The sequence below is a fragment of the Heterodontus francisci genome, chromosome 33 (assembly GCF_036365525.1).
Source record: "Heterodontus francisci isolate sHetFra1 chromosome 33, sHetFra1.hap1, whole genome shotgun sequence".
NCBI classification, from domain to species: domain Eukaryota; kingdom Metazoa; phylum Chordata; class Chondrichthyes; order Heterodontiformes; family Heterodontidae; genus Heterodontus; species Heterodontus francisci.
Window position 1 is genome coordinate 42,741,481 of NC_090403.1, and position 14,551 is coordinate 42,756,031.

The 14,551-nt window shown below is 46.2% G+C and overlaps 1 pseudogene; it reads left to right on the forward strand.

Annotated features, from left to right (window-relative positions):
• LOC137348137 (ceramide synthase 6-like) overlaps positions 1 to 14,551 on the forward strand; it is a 47,178-nt pseudogene that overhangs the window by 18,876 nt on the left and 13,751 nt on the right.

A 14,551-nucleotide genomic window follows, 5' to 3' on the forward strand; every position in this document is an offset into this window, starting at 1 on the left:
ATTCGCTTTCCAATTGGGTTGGGAAGGTTGTGCACTGCGAAAATGGGTGTGTTGATTAACCAACGGCAGGAGTGTGGGGGAGGGGGGCTGGTTACAAGCAGGATGTCATGTGATGACACCTCTAGGAATATGTCCAGCCAGCGTTGACAACCCTAACTTGAGACTGAACAATACTGAGAACATATGTACTGTAGGTTGCTCCAGAGAATAGTGAGTCAATATGCAATTAATTTCCAGAGCTCTGGGTCTTTATGGTAGTTTGTCATATTTAGTCGCATACAGTACCCCAAATAGAGAATGAACAACAGTGAGCAAGCATTTTAATTTGGAAAAAACAAACTCAAATGCAAGCTTTTAAAGAAAAATCTTTCTATACAATGTTTCTCTGTGTTAGTAAAGCTTTGATTTTCTTCTTACAGGTGGAAATTCAGTTTCTATCTATGGGCCTTTTCATTCAGTTTTTATTATCTGTCAAAGGTAAGGAAATAAATCAATGTTATTCTAATTACTTAACTTGGAACATGTACTGGCAATCGTTTGCCACATTGGTGGAAAGTAGATTTTTCGGGGTCACGTAGAATTTGAATTTAAAATAAATTTCCTTGCCAATTTTCCCCACTCACGACCTCTCCTCTTTTGAAGGCATTTGCTGCTTGCTGGGTTATAGTTCTATGGGCGCTGGTCACCATCTGGTTCCTCACTCAAGTGGCCTTTATTGAAGTCTGAGTCTTGACAGTGACTGTCAGCGGGCAGTTTGACTGCCAGGGGTATCTCAGCTGAGTCTGATTATGTTTCACTTAGGCTTCACATTCACAGCAGGAGTTATTGGATGGCAGTGAGATGCGAGAACCCGGAGTGATTTTATTTTCCCCCCCTCCCTCATCCCAATATAGTAACATTGAGGCCAGGTGTAGCCTTGCCCCATTCTGTTTCCCTGACTGAGATCAGCTAATACAGGAGTCAAACCTGGGATATCATTGGGCTGTGTGGTTCAGCAAACTCACTGGACAAATCCACTTTCGAAGGATCTTTGGTTTTGAAAGTTCAACATTTATTTGCCCTGTGCAATTGCACAAGTTTACAGACTCGTTAATCTATAATCGGTACCCAGTCAACAACGTCAGCACAAAAAACATTTTCTGGCAGCCTAGTACTCAGGAGGCAAACAGCTCAGCTGGGAGTCTGCCAGATTCTTTTGTGCCAGTGCTTAAGTTTCGACTGTTGCAAAACAGGGTGAGCATCAACTGGATTTTAAGAGATTCATGGGTGAACTTGGTTAAGGCAGTATCTGAAGTGTAACACATTTTCTTTGCTTTCTTTGCCTTGTGATTAGTTTTAAAGTTGGTACTGCATTTATTTTTCTTCTTAGACGCTAATCTTGTGTCAGAGTTCATGTATGTTTTTAGAAAAAAGTTCTCTATAAAAAGTTTTTTTTAAAAGTGTGTTTTATCCTGGAAGTATAATGAGTTTTAAATTTGTGTATGCTTTCCCCCCCACCCAACAGAGTCCCTGGCTGTGGGATAGCAGAGAGTGCTGGTACAATTATCCCTTTCACGTGAGAATTCTTTTATTATATATTGATTTAACATTAGTGATGTGGTGGCACCATTTTGCACCCTGTAATCCAGATAAAGATGCATTCCTGATCGTGGATATATCATTGTAGAGGGAAAAATGAATATCAATCTCTTGTACCTTGCAGCGGTTGATTCAGAGGGCGGGTGGTGGTCAGTGGCTTAGCTCTGCAAAAGGATTCCTTTGTAATTCTGAGAAGACTCCTTGTCCTTTTGTTGCACTCTGAGCATTGTTGATACAAAGGGCTGGATTTTAAAGCTCCTCCACCATCGGAAATGTTGGCGGGGGGGCAATGGAGATCGGTGCGATGGAGGCCCTGTGCCGATCTCGGCGGCGGTGAGGCCTCATGGCACCTGCCCCACCGCTCGGCGACGGGACCCCCATTTAAATATGTAAACTAATTTACATACCTGATTTAATGAGGGTCCCGTCGCCTCCTTAATCACCGCATCAATCTTCATCCGGGCGGCCGATAATGCCGCGTCTTCAAATCCCCGTTCAGGGAAACGTGGCGCGACACCTGTGGGGAGGGGGGAGGAGGATTTTTTTCTCTGCGTGGGGAAGCAAGGATGCAGATAGGTTGGGGGGGGTGTGTTGATGGGAAAAAGGGCAAAGTTACCAAACTTTGGAGGGGGGTTGGGGGGGGGAGGGCAAATTCTGTGTATTTGCATTCTGGGTGGGGCGGGGGGAAGGGACGAATGGCCACAAATACCATTGCGGCGGGGTGGGGGGGGTGAAAATTAATTTAATGGTATGTTAATTCTTTTTATGGTCATTGAACTGACCTGTCCCTTTAATTTTAAAATCTCCCTTAAGGGATGTAAGCCCTTTAAAAATGGCACCTGCGCACTGGCGCTGGACGCCGTTGCCTGTGGCGGCTCTCCCACCTCCTCCACATCATCTTGGGGCGTGGGTGCCGCAGCTATGCAAATGAGCCGCCTTGTTTAAAATTGCGGTGGCTCTGTGACACGGTGCCCGTGCGGGCGGGCTGAATTTTTTTGCGTCGGCGGACTCTTACAGCGCAGACCCTATGGATAGGATTCTATCGCACTTACGATCTGCTTCACACTTACTACAGCTCAATCCCTACTTCATCTTTTCAGTTCAATGTGCAAATTATGTTTTATTATTTTATCACAATGGGCTTCCCTAGATGCCTCCAAAAATCTCAACGACAACTTTTTCCATCTCAACCAAACAAGTAGGCATTGCATTATTCTCCATATACATGCAGAGAACTATTATGTTGCATAGAAGCAAAATACTGCAGATGCTGGAAATCTGAAATAAAAACAAGAAATGCCGGAACCACTCAGCAGGTCTGGCAGCATCTGTGAAAAGAGAAGCAGAGTTAACGTTTCGGGTCAGTGACCCTTCTTCGGAACTCCCAAGAAGGGTCACTGACCCGAAATGTTAACTCTGCTTCTCTTTTCACAGATGCTGCCAGACCTGCTAAGTGGTTCCAGCATTTCTTGCTTTTATTATGTTACGTAGATGACTTTTACGTATTTATTGATAATTTAGTTTTTATTCGCCCTTTCAGACATTTTAGGCCTGTTTCATGTTTTAATATACTTAAATAAAATTGTTTTTGTTGCACTGTAGCTTTTTTTTTTCTATTGTTACAACCAAGGTGGGAGGAGTGCACTGTTAATTCAGTCCCACTTCTCCACAGGTCACAATATATTTTTAAAATTTTCCCACTGACTGAAACAGTGGCCGGGATTTTACGTTGGGTGGACGGGAGCTGGCCACCGACTGAAAAGTCACCACACTCTCTCTACATGCGCAGTCGCTTCTGACACGCCTGCTCTGACATCCGATGGCATATCATGTGGGGCCTGTAGATGCACAGTGACCGTAATGGCGAGCTCCACTTGGGGGCTGCTGAGCATGACCGGAGGCCTCTATGTGGACCGCACCCACCTGTTGATTTTTGCCTCTGGCATACTTACCTGGCAAGGGAGAGACCATGATCAGTGGCCTTTGATCTGTCCCAGGTAGGTTTTGAGTAAAATGGCTGTAACCAATTCTAGAGCTTCAGGCCAGGGAGTGCGTATCACGGGTGGTGGTGAAGGACAAGGAAAGGGATGCACTGGTTGACCATACCTTCTTCATCAAGAAAATCCTCATTGATTGCTGTGGATTCCAAGCTACAGACATCTTCTGCCTGCAGGACTTACCCAGCAGTGGATATTTCGACGTGACGTTCAAGAATGTGGCGGGATGTATCAAGTTCCTGAAGGTGTTCAAGGAAAAGGGAAACCAGGCACCGCTGTCGATCCTCACAGTGGAGCCACTCTTCACGCAGCCGTCACAACGTGACCGGGTGGTGACAATTCACCTCTACAACCTCCATGTTCCTGTCGTGGATGTACTCACCTTCCTCACCAGGTACGTCGAGGTGGCCGGCGGCAGCACTGATGTCAAGGACCCTTTTGGGATTTGGACCAGCAATCGGCAGGTCAAGGTGACCTTGAAGGTCTAGGCCAACAGAGCCATCATCCATCCTCCCTCCAGCTTCGCTATCGGGGGAAGTCTAGGCTTCTTGGTCTATGCAGGGCAGCCCAGAGTTTGTTGCACCTGTGGCAAATCTGGTCACATGGCAGCTAACTGCAGCACAGTCGTCTGCAAGAAGGAAGGCCATCAGACCAAGGACTGTAAGCAGAGTAAGTGCTGCAACCTGTGCGGTGAGGCAGGTCACCTCTACAAAACCTGCCCCAAATGCTGCCTCAGTTACGCTCAGGCGGCAAGGTCCAAGGCAAGGCCGGGAGAAGGAACGATGATTGCGTCTGGTGCTGGGAAGGAGACAAGCAACCCTCTCCACAGCGAGGAAATTCTACTCGAGAAGGAGAAGAAAGGGGAGGTAGCTGAAACCAGCGACCCAGCACCTACCCTGTGCCCGGAAACCCCTCCTCCACAGACAGAATCAATAGACGAGGAGGCAGCAGATGGACAAACAGGCCAGTGGCAAGTGGTAAAAAGGAAAACCACAAAGAAAAAACCTCCAAAAAAGGAACAGGCCACCATCCAAACCAGTGGCAAGAGGAGGCTACCGTCTGAGACAGACTACAGCAGCTCCTCCTCACTGGACGAGGAAGTGCTGGAACGACGGCACCTTCATAAGAGGCGGCAGAACTCAAAGGAGCTGGAAGATAAAGCCCCCCCGGGCACTGGAAGCTGTGATGGGCTCAGCACGCCCCAAACCCAAAGCGCCGAACCTAACGACATGCCCAGCGCATCCCAGCTCTGGGACACCGAGAACAAAGCGTCAGGCGCACTCCAGCTCCGGGAAGCCGGGAGCAGTGATGTTTTCGAGGAGAACAGAGGGAAAAGATACCAACAGCAGAGGACAGCCCAATCCTTGCTGCCTACAAGAGCCCCCCCCCTCTCTGATGTCACCCCAGTGGAACAAACCCTGCTTGGGAAACCAGGAGAGGTTTCTGAGCCCAACGAATGTGAAACAGCTTGTGTACACTATGGGTATGCAGGAACCTACCAAAGGACTGGGACGAGCATGGACAAATGGTGTGAGAAGCAACAACTAACTTATAAATGGGTATAAAGATTGCTTCAATTAATGTGCCTAGCATTAAATCCACTACGCGATGTGTTTCAACCTTGGACTACCTCGCCAAGGTCAAAGCCGACCTACTGTTTCTGCAGGAGTATGGAATACCACACCTCAGCACCTACAGGCAATGGTTACGATGGTGATCCTACGGGCCATCGATCAGGTCAGGGGGTAATGATTCCCGTTCCTCCGGCCTGGGTATTCTCCTGCGGGGAGGTAACTTCACCATCTCCGCAGTTAAGGAGGTGGTGGTCAGTCGCCTCCTCGTAGCAGATGTAATGTACAAAAATGCTCTGCTCCGGTTGATCAACGTGTGCAGCCCGGTTCAATGCAGCGAGCGGCTGACCGTCTTCCAGCAGCTCCCACTGCTGCTGGCGACGTCCAGGCCGGTCATTCCCGGCGGTGACTTCAACTGCATCATCGATGCAGCTGGATGATCTGGCAGTGACAACAGCAAACTGGATGCTACGTCCAGATTCCTAATGGACACAGTAAAAGATGCCAAGCTGCACGACGTCATCAGCAAACCTGCAGACTGAGTGCAGCGTAGATACACATGGTCAAGATTGGACTGGTCTGCCCATTCCAGGATTGACTTTCTGTTTGTGTCCTGTGCTGTCATGGTCGGATCCACCGACGTCAAGCTGGTGTTCTTCTCCGACTACTGCCTCTTACTGGTCGACTGTCACATACAGAATGACCAGCGGGTTGGCAAGGGGACATGGAAGCTCAATGCTACACTGCTAACCCCAGAGAACGTTGAGGAATTCAAAAGGGATTACAAAGGTTGGAGGACCGTGAAACCCCTCTTTGAGTCTCCAGTTCACTGGTTGGAGGCAATCAAGGAGAACGTCAAGAGGTTCTTTATCTTCAAAGGTTTTCAGAGGGCGATCGAGAGAGACAGAGGGAAGTGTCCCGACTCCAGAAAAGAATGCAAACTCTGCTCCGGCTGGAGTCGATGGGGGTCGAGGTCATGGAGGACCTCCATGAGGTGAAGAGCCAGCAGGCCTCGCTCTTGACCACGGAGGCCTCCAAGATCATCTTCCGGTCCAGTGTCCGCTCCATTGAGCAGGATGAGACGTGCTCGCGTTACTTCTTCCAAAAGGTACAGACAGAGAGAGCTCTGAAGGAAGAGGATGGCTCGGTAACGTCTTCGCAGTCCGACATACTAAGGGTCAGCAAATCCTTTTATGATGGGCTGTACGATGTGATGCCTACAGACAGCAGAGCCTCCCAGTCCTTCCTGTCATCTATCACAGAGGTCTTAGATGACAGCATGAGGGAGAGACTGGACAAGCCGCTAACTCTGGACAAGCTGAGAAAGGCCGTCAAGTCCTTTTGAGACGAGTAAAACTCACGGAAGCGATGGCTTACCGGTTGAATTGTATTTGGCCCTGTGGGACCGTGTCCGCCCAGACCTGCTGAAAGTATACAAAAGTATGCTTCTGGCCGGCAGCATGTCAGAATCCATGAGGAAAGGCATCATCACCCTCATCTACAAGCGGAAGGGGGAGAGGGCAGAAATTGGCGGCCCATCTAACTGCTTAATGTTGACTACAAGATTCTGTCCAAAGTCGTTGCCAGTCGAGTCAAGTCTGCTCTGGAGTTGGTGATTCACCCTGACCAGACCTGCACTGTACCCGGCAGGAAGATCTCTGATAGTCTTGCGCTACTCAGGGATACGATCGCCTCTGCACAGGACAGGAGGGTGGACACCTGCCTCATCAGCCTGGACCAGGAGAAGGCTTTTGACAGGATATCGCACACCTACATGATGGACGTGCTTTCCAAAATGGGGTTTGGGGAGGGAATCTGCAATTGGATCAAACTGCTCTACACAAACATCAGTAGCGCAGTCTCAATAAATGGCTGGGAATCAGAAAGCTTCCCGATCCAATTTGGAGTCAGACAGGGCTGTCCTCTCTCCCCGGTCTTGTTTGTTTGCTGTATTGAACCCTTTGCTGAGTCTATTAGGAAGGATGTGGGCATAAGAGGGGTGACAATCCCAGGCAGTGGAGATGCTCAGGTTAAAATCTCCCTGTACATGGACGACGTCGCCGTCTTCTGCTCGGATCCGCTGACCGTTCGCAGACTGATGAGCATCTGCAACCAGTTCGAACTGGCCTCAGGAGCCAAAGTTAACCACGGCAAGAGCGAGGCCATGTTCTTTGGGAACTGGGCCAACTGATCCTTTGTCCCCTTCACTGAAGACTACCTGAAGGTGCTGGGGATATGATTCAGAAGGGCCGGTGCACCAAAACTTGAAGGGAGCGAGTAGCCAGGATACACCATAAGCTGAGCATGTGGGAGCAGCGATCTCTCTCCATTGTGGTTAAGAACCTGGTCATCAGGTGCGAGGCGTTCACCTCGCCATACATGGCGCAGGTCTGGCTCATACCCCACTCCTGTGGTGTGGTGGTCACCCGAACCATTTTCCGCTTCATCTGGGGATCTAAAATGGACTGGGTCCGGAGGGACACGATGTTCAAACCTCTGGATAAGGGCAGGAAAAATGTACCCAACGTCGCCCTCATCCTGATGACCACCTTCGTGTGCAGCTGCATCAAGCTGTGTGTAGAGCCCCTGTAGGCAAACACCAAGTGTCACCTTGTGCTGAGGTTCTATCTGTCCCCGGTGTTGTGCAGGATGGGTCTGGTCACATTGCCACGGAACGCTCCATCCAGTTGGACCGTGCCATACCACCTATCCTTCGTGGAAAAGTTTCTGTGGAAAAACACCTTTGACCATCAATCCATCAGGCAGTGGTCTGCATGGAATGTCCTCAAGACCCTACGGGAAAAGGAGATGGTGGATCCTGTTGGATGGTTCCCCGAGCAGACCGCCAAAGTCATTTGGCAGAATGCCTCATCACCAGAACTTTCAAACAAGCATCAAGATGTAACTTGGCTGGTGGTGAGAATAGCCCTCCCGGTCAGATCCTTTCTGCATGCCCGGAGTCTCACCCCCTCTGTACAATACCCTTGAGGTGGCTGTGGTGGGGAAGAGATGGTTGCCCACCTCCTTCTGGAATGTGTCTTTGCAAAGCAGGTGTGGAAAGAGATGCAGTGGTTTTGGTCGAGGTTCATCGCAAGCAGCTCAGTAACACAGGAGTATGTGCTCTACGGACTTTTCCCAGGGACGCACACCGAGATAAATATCAACTGCTGCTGGAGGACCATCAATTCGGTGAAAGACCCTCTTTAGTCTGCCCGAAACTTGCTGGTCTTCCAGCACAAAGAGTTGTCCACGACTGAGTGTTGCAGACTGGCGCATTCCAAGGTCCAGGACTACGTGCTGAGGGACACACTAAAGCTTGGGGCAGCCACAGCAAAGGCTCAATGGGGAAAGACCACTGTGTAAGGTCCCCCCACCAAGGTGAACTGAGGGGCTGGATCCATGGAAAATCCTTAGGGCTGTATCCAGAAAATATGGGTTTGCTGCAAAATGTACATGGCATGTAAAATGAAATGGAAGGGTTGTGAGGCAACTCACTCCTGTATTGAAGGAAACTGATCTCCCTTGCACTCTTTGTATTGTCGACTTGGTACTGTTTTGAACTGTTTTGTAATGTATTTTTTACAAATTTTTATGAATAAAGTACATTTTGGGGAAAAAAAAAGCATACGGATCCTCAGGAGAAGCGGATCACACAATGTTGGATAAGCCATACCACTTCCATGTGATAACGTTGTATCCTTCATTTATTCGAAGGTTCCTAACAGGGCAGGGATTCATGTTGACAGGTAGATCAGCTGCTTTCATGGATCAACTATGTGGCATGGGATGGCATTGCCCATCTTGGCTAACACTGAGTGACACAGCATGACTACATCAAGATCCTACCAGCTGCGTCGATAGCCCCCACCATCCATATAACCTTAATGCTCCAACCCTTTCTGACATCCTCCCCACACACAGGGTGACTAGAGTGCTATTGCTCCTTCACACACACAAACAATCGCAGAGCATACACTGTTTACAGAGGGAGGGTACACAGTACCACCCTTCATGCTTGCAGAGCTTTCCCTTCACTAATCCCAGATCCCCTCCCTCCTCTCTTTAAGAATGCAGAGTAAGACCCCTGTCATCCTCCCAGCCCCCTCCCTTCCAGAATGCAGAGTGAGACCCCTGTAATCCCCCTCCCTTCCAGAATGCAGAGTCAGATCCCTGTAAATTCCCCCCGCTTTAAGAATGCAGAACTGAGACCCCTGTAAATCTGCACTTACCTTCACTGTCTAGTACTCCTTCTTCCGCTATCCCATCTGATTTTCTGTCCGTGAACGGTACGGCACATGACAGCTGCCCGTTCCATGTAAAATGAGGAAGTGTGGAGTGAGAGGCAGTGGATGCATAATCTGCAGAGGTAAGTAGCGTTTTACATAATCTAATTGGGGTACCGCTGCTGTGCGGCAGGGCGGCCACATTGAGGTCCTGCCGCCGAGCCCTGGGGGGGGGTGGGGGGGGGGCTGCATCGAGGTTCCATCGTCGAGTAGCGGGGGAGCCACATCGAGGTCCCCCCGCCACCGGTAATGTGCGGCGGGTCCTACACCACGTCAAGGCGGGCCTCTCCCTCGCGGCATCAAGGGGCCAGCAAAATCAGCTCATACCAGTTAACCGAAAAAATAAAAAGGGATTTTTAGATCAGGGCTGTATTACAGACAAAAAAACACACCTGGGCAGATCACCCTGAGAAAAAAAACAGCAGATGAGACACGCTGCACCAAAACTGGCACACAGTCCAACCTCAAAGCGCACACAGACAGGCCACTGATCTTTAGAACAGTTCTCTTCAGGCGGCATTGAGAATTATTTTTAACAGGCTTTCTTGAAAGACGGGAAACAAGACGAATCGACACAGTGAGCTTCATAGAATCTTTTCGGGAATTGTGGGAAAGTGAGTCTTTGTGGGTTGTAGTCTTCTGTTCTTCCTTGGAATTCTCTCCTTCTGTCCTTTTTTGACACTTCAGCACTTGACTTTTATCTCCTTCCAGAAGGTAGCACACACATGCACTGACTCACAACCAGAAAACCTGTCAGTTTTTTCTGCCCATCCAGGTGCTCTCTGTTACTACTGGGCTTGTCCAATCAAAGGAACGCTTGTGACTTCTCTGCCCCTGTTACCAGGGTTTCTGTTCAAAGCCTAACTCCAGCCATGTGACACCCAGCAACACTGTTGCCAATCTGGCTCCCTCAGTGCCCTATTGATTAAAAAACATTTATTCAGTTTAACTCTAAATTCCTTTAAAAATATTTTTTTAACGAAACAATCACTTTCATAACACTATGAACATACTCTCAACCTATGCTTGCTTTTATGACCCAGCGATCTTCAAAGATAGGAACATGTCAATTTTAGATCTTTCTGCTGATGAATCTACATGTCTAAGAAGTTTGATCAGCGCCAACCTTTTTTCAGGTCAAGCCAAATTCTTTCACTGTATACATCCAGTTGGGGAATGGCTTTATCTTCCCATTTGGAAAGTTAAGCGAAGTCTCATTTTGTTCCAACCCCAACCAACTATTGAATCAAATTCATAAAATATTTTTAATAAAATATTCCAAAACTTTAAAGATGGCAGCGGTGCATTATTAAACTTTCCAAGTTATTTTTAAAGGGAAAAATCTATAAAATCTTATCCAAATGGAAAATCTGGCTTTATTGGTTATGTTAAGGACCCACATATTAGAATTAATGTGTATCCTATGGTATGTGTCTAATAATACACTTGCTCACTTAGTGCAAATTTGAAGAACATTCAATTTATCCAGCTTTGTTCACTTTGACCAGACATGCAAAAGACTGGGTGACTATGTGTTGTCCTAAAAATGGGTCTGTGTCCAGCCAGGCAGGTGTGATAAAAGACTCATCAGTTTACCAACGATTATAGTTCTAGATGTAATGAGCTTAGACCGTTTCAATCTAGATCCTAGTCAGCGCAAGGCACAAAGCCACCCATAATTGGCAGAGTCATAAAGTTGGATGACAGAAAGCAAAAGCCATATTGATGAAGTATGTTTTCTGAGGTTAGAAAGGAAAAAAAAGCTTGTATCATTATAGCATCTTATCACATAGAGAGGACATCCCAAAACACTCCACATACAATGAATTATCTTTCTGAAGTGCAGTCACTTTTCTTAAGAAGCCAGATGTTACAGCTAGTTGGCACACACCAGCATCCCACAGACACCAAAAAAGGTGAATAATCATTTTAATCTGTTGAGGGAAGAACGTTGACCAGGGGACCCTGTACTACTTCAGTAATGCCATGGGATCTTCTACATCCTTTTGACCAGATAGACATGCCCTGGTTTAATAAGTCATCTGAAGTATGGCATCTCCAACAATGTGATATTCCCTCAGAAATGCATTGAAATGCCAACTTGATTATGATAATTATTGTGTGTCCGGACAAGGGGTCAGCCATCCATGACTGAAATGAATAGAAACCCTTCACCCAGAGAGCCATGAATTCCTGGAACCCTCCACCCCAGAGAGCTGTGGATGATGTGTTGTATATATTCAAGACCGAGGTCAATAGACTATTGTGCACAAGTGAACCAGGGATATGGGACTTAAATCCAGCTCAAAGATAAGAGTGTCAACAACTGAACAAAGCTGCAGGGTAAAAGTACATTGGTGATTTACTGTATAGAGAACTTTGCATGCAACGTGTATTACCCGTGGCTTTGTGTTTGCTGACATTGGGTTCAACAAATGAAAAAGTGCTGCAGACACTATTCAACGAGATAAGCAGCATTTAAGAAAAAAATTGAAAACTGGTACAAGGATTAAATGTTTTTCAGTTCAGTTTTGAAAACTATCCAAGTTCTATATAATCAGAAGTTAAACAAAAACTGTAGATAGGTGATTATTGATCTTCTCATGGTTTAACATTTTGGGTGATTATCCTTTACAAATCAGGGTAACATAAACCCTGATATTTTTAACTAGGGTCGCTTTCTGGCAGGCATCTTTCTTGCCTGCTCAACAAAGCAGGTTAAAATAGCAGGCTACGGGATTGTTGTGGGTGAATTCTGTGGGTAGTTTCCGCCTGGTGGGAAGAGTTTAAAAATAAAGCTATGGGAAACATACTGATTGCCTTTTTGATTATCTTTTTAAGTGACTGTCTCTTTAGGAAAATATTGGTACCACTCAAAGAAGAAAGTTGCTCAAACAGAAAGTTAATTTTTTTTTTCTCATTTATCGCAGGAACTTTCAATTGAAATCTACATACATTACATGATGGAATTTGCTTTCTATGGATCACTGATATTTTCACAGTTTTTTGATGTTAAAAGAAAGGTAAGCCGGGTACTGACCTCCCTGATCACATGATGCGCCCACATTGGTAGCTCTTTAAAATAGTAGTCGAGATAATGTTACATTGGTGTCTGGTTTCCAAATGGCTGCTTGAATCTAACGCATGTGCTGAGTTTTTCCAATACTCAATGAGATGCCTAGTCTAGTTCACCTGAAGTGCCTCCTTGTTGACTGAGTTTAGAGCAAGGTTGGTATCAAAATCACAGGGAAATGTATGACTCATTTACCTGACTATATGCCCAATTGAAATCAGTGGTGTGGAACCATAGTTTGGATGGGAAAACACATGGGAGACTAATGCAGGAATCCAATGCCATATTTATCCAATTGGCAAACTGAACTGAATAACAATGGAGTAGGATATGAATTATAATGTTGTAGCCTATACACTTTTGAATGTTAAGTGTCTCTTGCCTCTAAGGTTGTGAGTTCAAGTCCCACTCCAGGATTTGAGAACATAAAACAAGGCTACCACTCTAGTGCAGTCCTGAGAGAGTGCTGCACTGTTGGAGATGTTGGCTTTTAGATGAGACTCTGTCTGCCCTCTCAGATGGATGTAAAAGATGCCATGGCAGGATTTTGAAGGAGAGCAGGGGAGTTATCCCTGGTGTCCTGGACAATATTTATCCCTCCATCCACATTATCTCATTGCTGTTTGTGAGAGTTTGCAGTGTGCAAATTGGCTGCCGTGTTTCCTACATGACAACAGCGACTACACTTTAAAAAGTACCTCATTGGTTGTAAAGAGCTTTGGGAAAAAGCAGTAATCTCAGGATTACTCTCAGTCCCATGTGCAAGAACACAGGAATAGGAGAATTGAGCGATTAAACAAGTGGCTGGAGAACTGGTGTAGGAGGGAGGGCATCAGATTTCTGAGACATTGGGACCAGTTCCAGGGCAGGTGGGACCTGTACAAGATGGATGGATTGCATCTTAGCGGGACTGGGATGAATATCCTAGCAGGGAGATTTGCTAGTGCTGTTGGGGAGGGTTTAAACTAAATTGTCAGAGGAATGGGAACCAGAGAGGGAGCTCAGATTGGAGGGAAGCAAAACTGGTAACTTGTCAGGGGTGTGGGAACCAGGAGCAAGCATCAGAGAGGAATACCAAGGTGCACATAATACTGGGGGAGATAGATAACTTACTGTTCCCTACGGCGAATGGCCTCCTTCTGTGCTGTAATGATTCTGGAATGACCTGGAGTCGTGAAAAGGCAAGTCTTTTTTTTCAATGGGTCCCGAGGATGCTTTCTATTTATAGCTTGGGTATAATCAGAAATATATTTTTAAAAAACACTAATACAGTGGAGTGGAAATTAGTGCTTTATTAATGAGTTAAAATATAACCAACACATTAATTATGTTTTGCAAAATTTATTTTAATTTTTCTTTTTAAGTCGACTCACATCCTATTCCTCAAATCTTAATTATGATGGGCATAAACATTGGATGTGAAAGAGACCCTTATAAAAAAATAAATCAGTCTCTACCATTGTTTGATCTTTAATCAGGGAATTATTTTGGGTATTTCTGAATTTCTGATAAATCAGAATCCAGGGAAACAGTTAGTTGTTAGGGTTTAAACGGTCATTGCTTTCTATCATGCTGTGATAAGCAACGAAAGTTGTTAATGATAGGTAGACAATGTAGTATTGGCATGTTCAAGCTTTTTTCATGGAGCACAGAAGTACATACCATGGAACCGCATTGAGATGGATAAAAGAATGAAAATATGAAATGAAAGTCACTAATGCATCACAATGCATACTTTCCATTCAAAGAAAGATCAAATTACAAGCTCAGTTATTGATTTTTGCAGCATTTGCCCTCTTGAGTACATACTTCACTGCACATACCATGGTCCAAGGTTCCTCTCTGCAGGCAACACCCAACAGGCTTACAAGCTCCTCCCTTGACAGAGTACAGACTAGGTGACAGATGGAAAATTCCCCCAATGCATTCACAGCCCTCTTGCAGCAATTTCATGCCTAGGGAACCTAAACTACCTATTTGGATTTGACCACAAATTATTAAATAATCATTGCAATCTGACCATGTCGCCACACAGATGGAACGGACCTG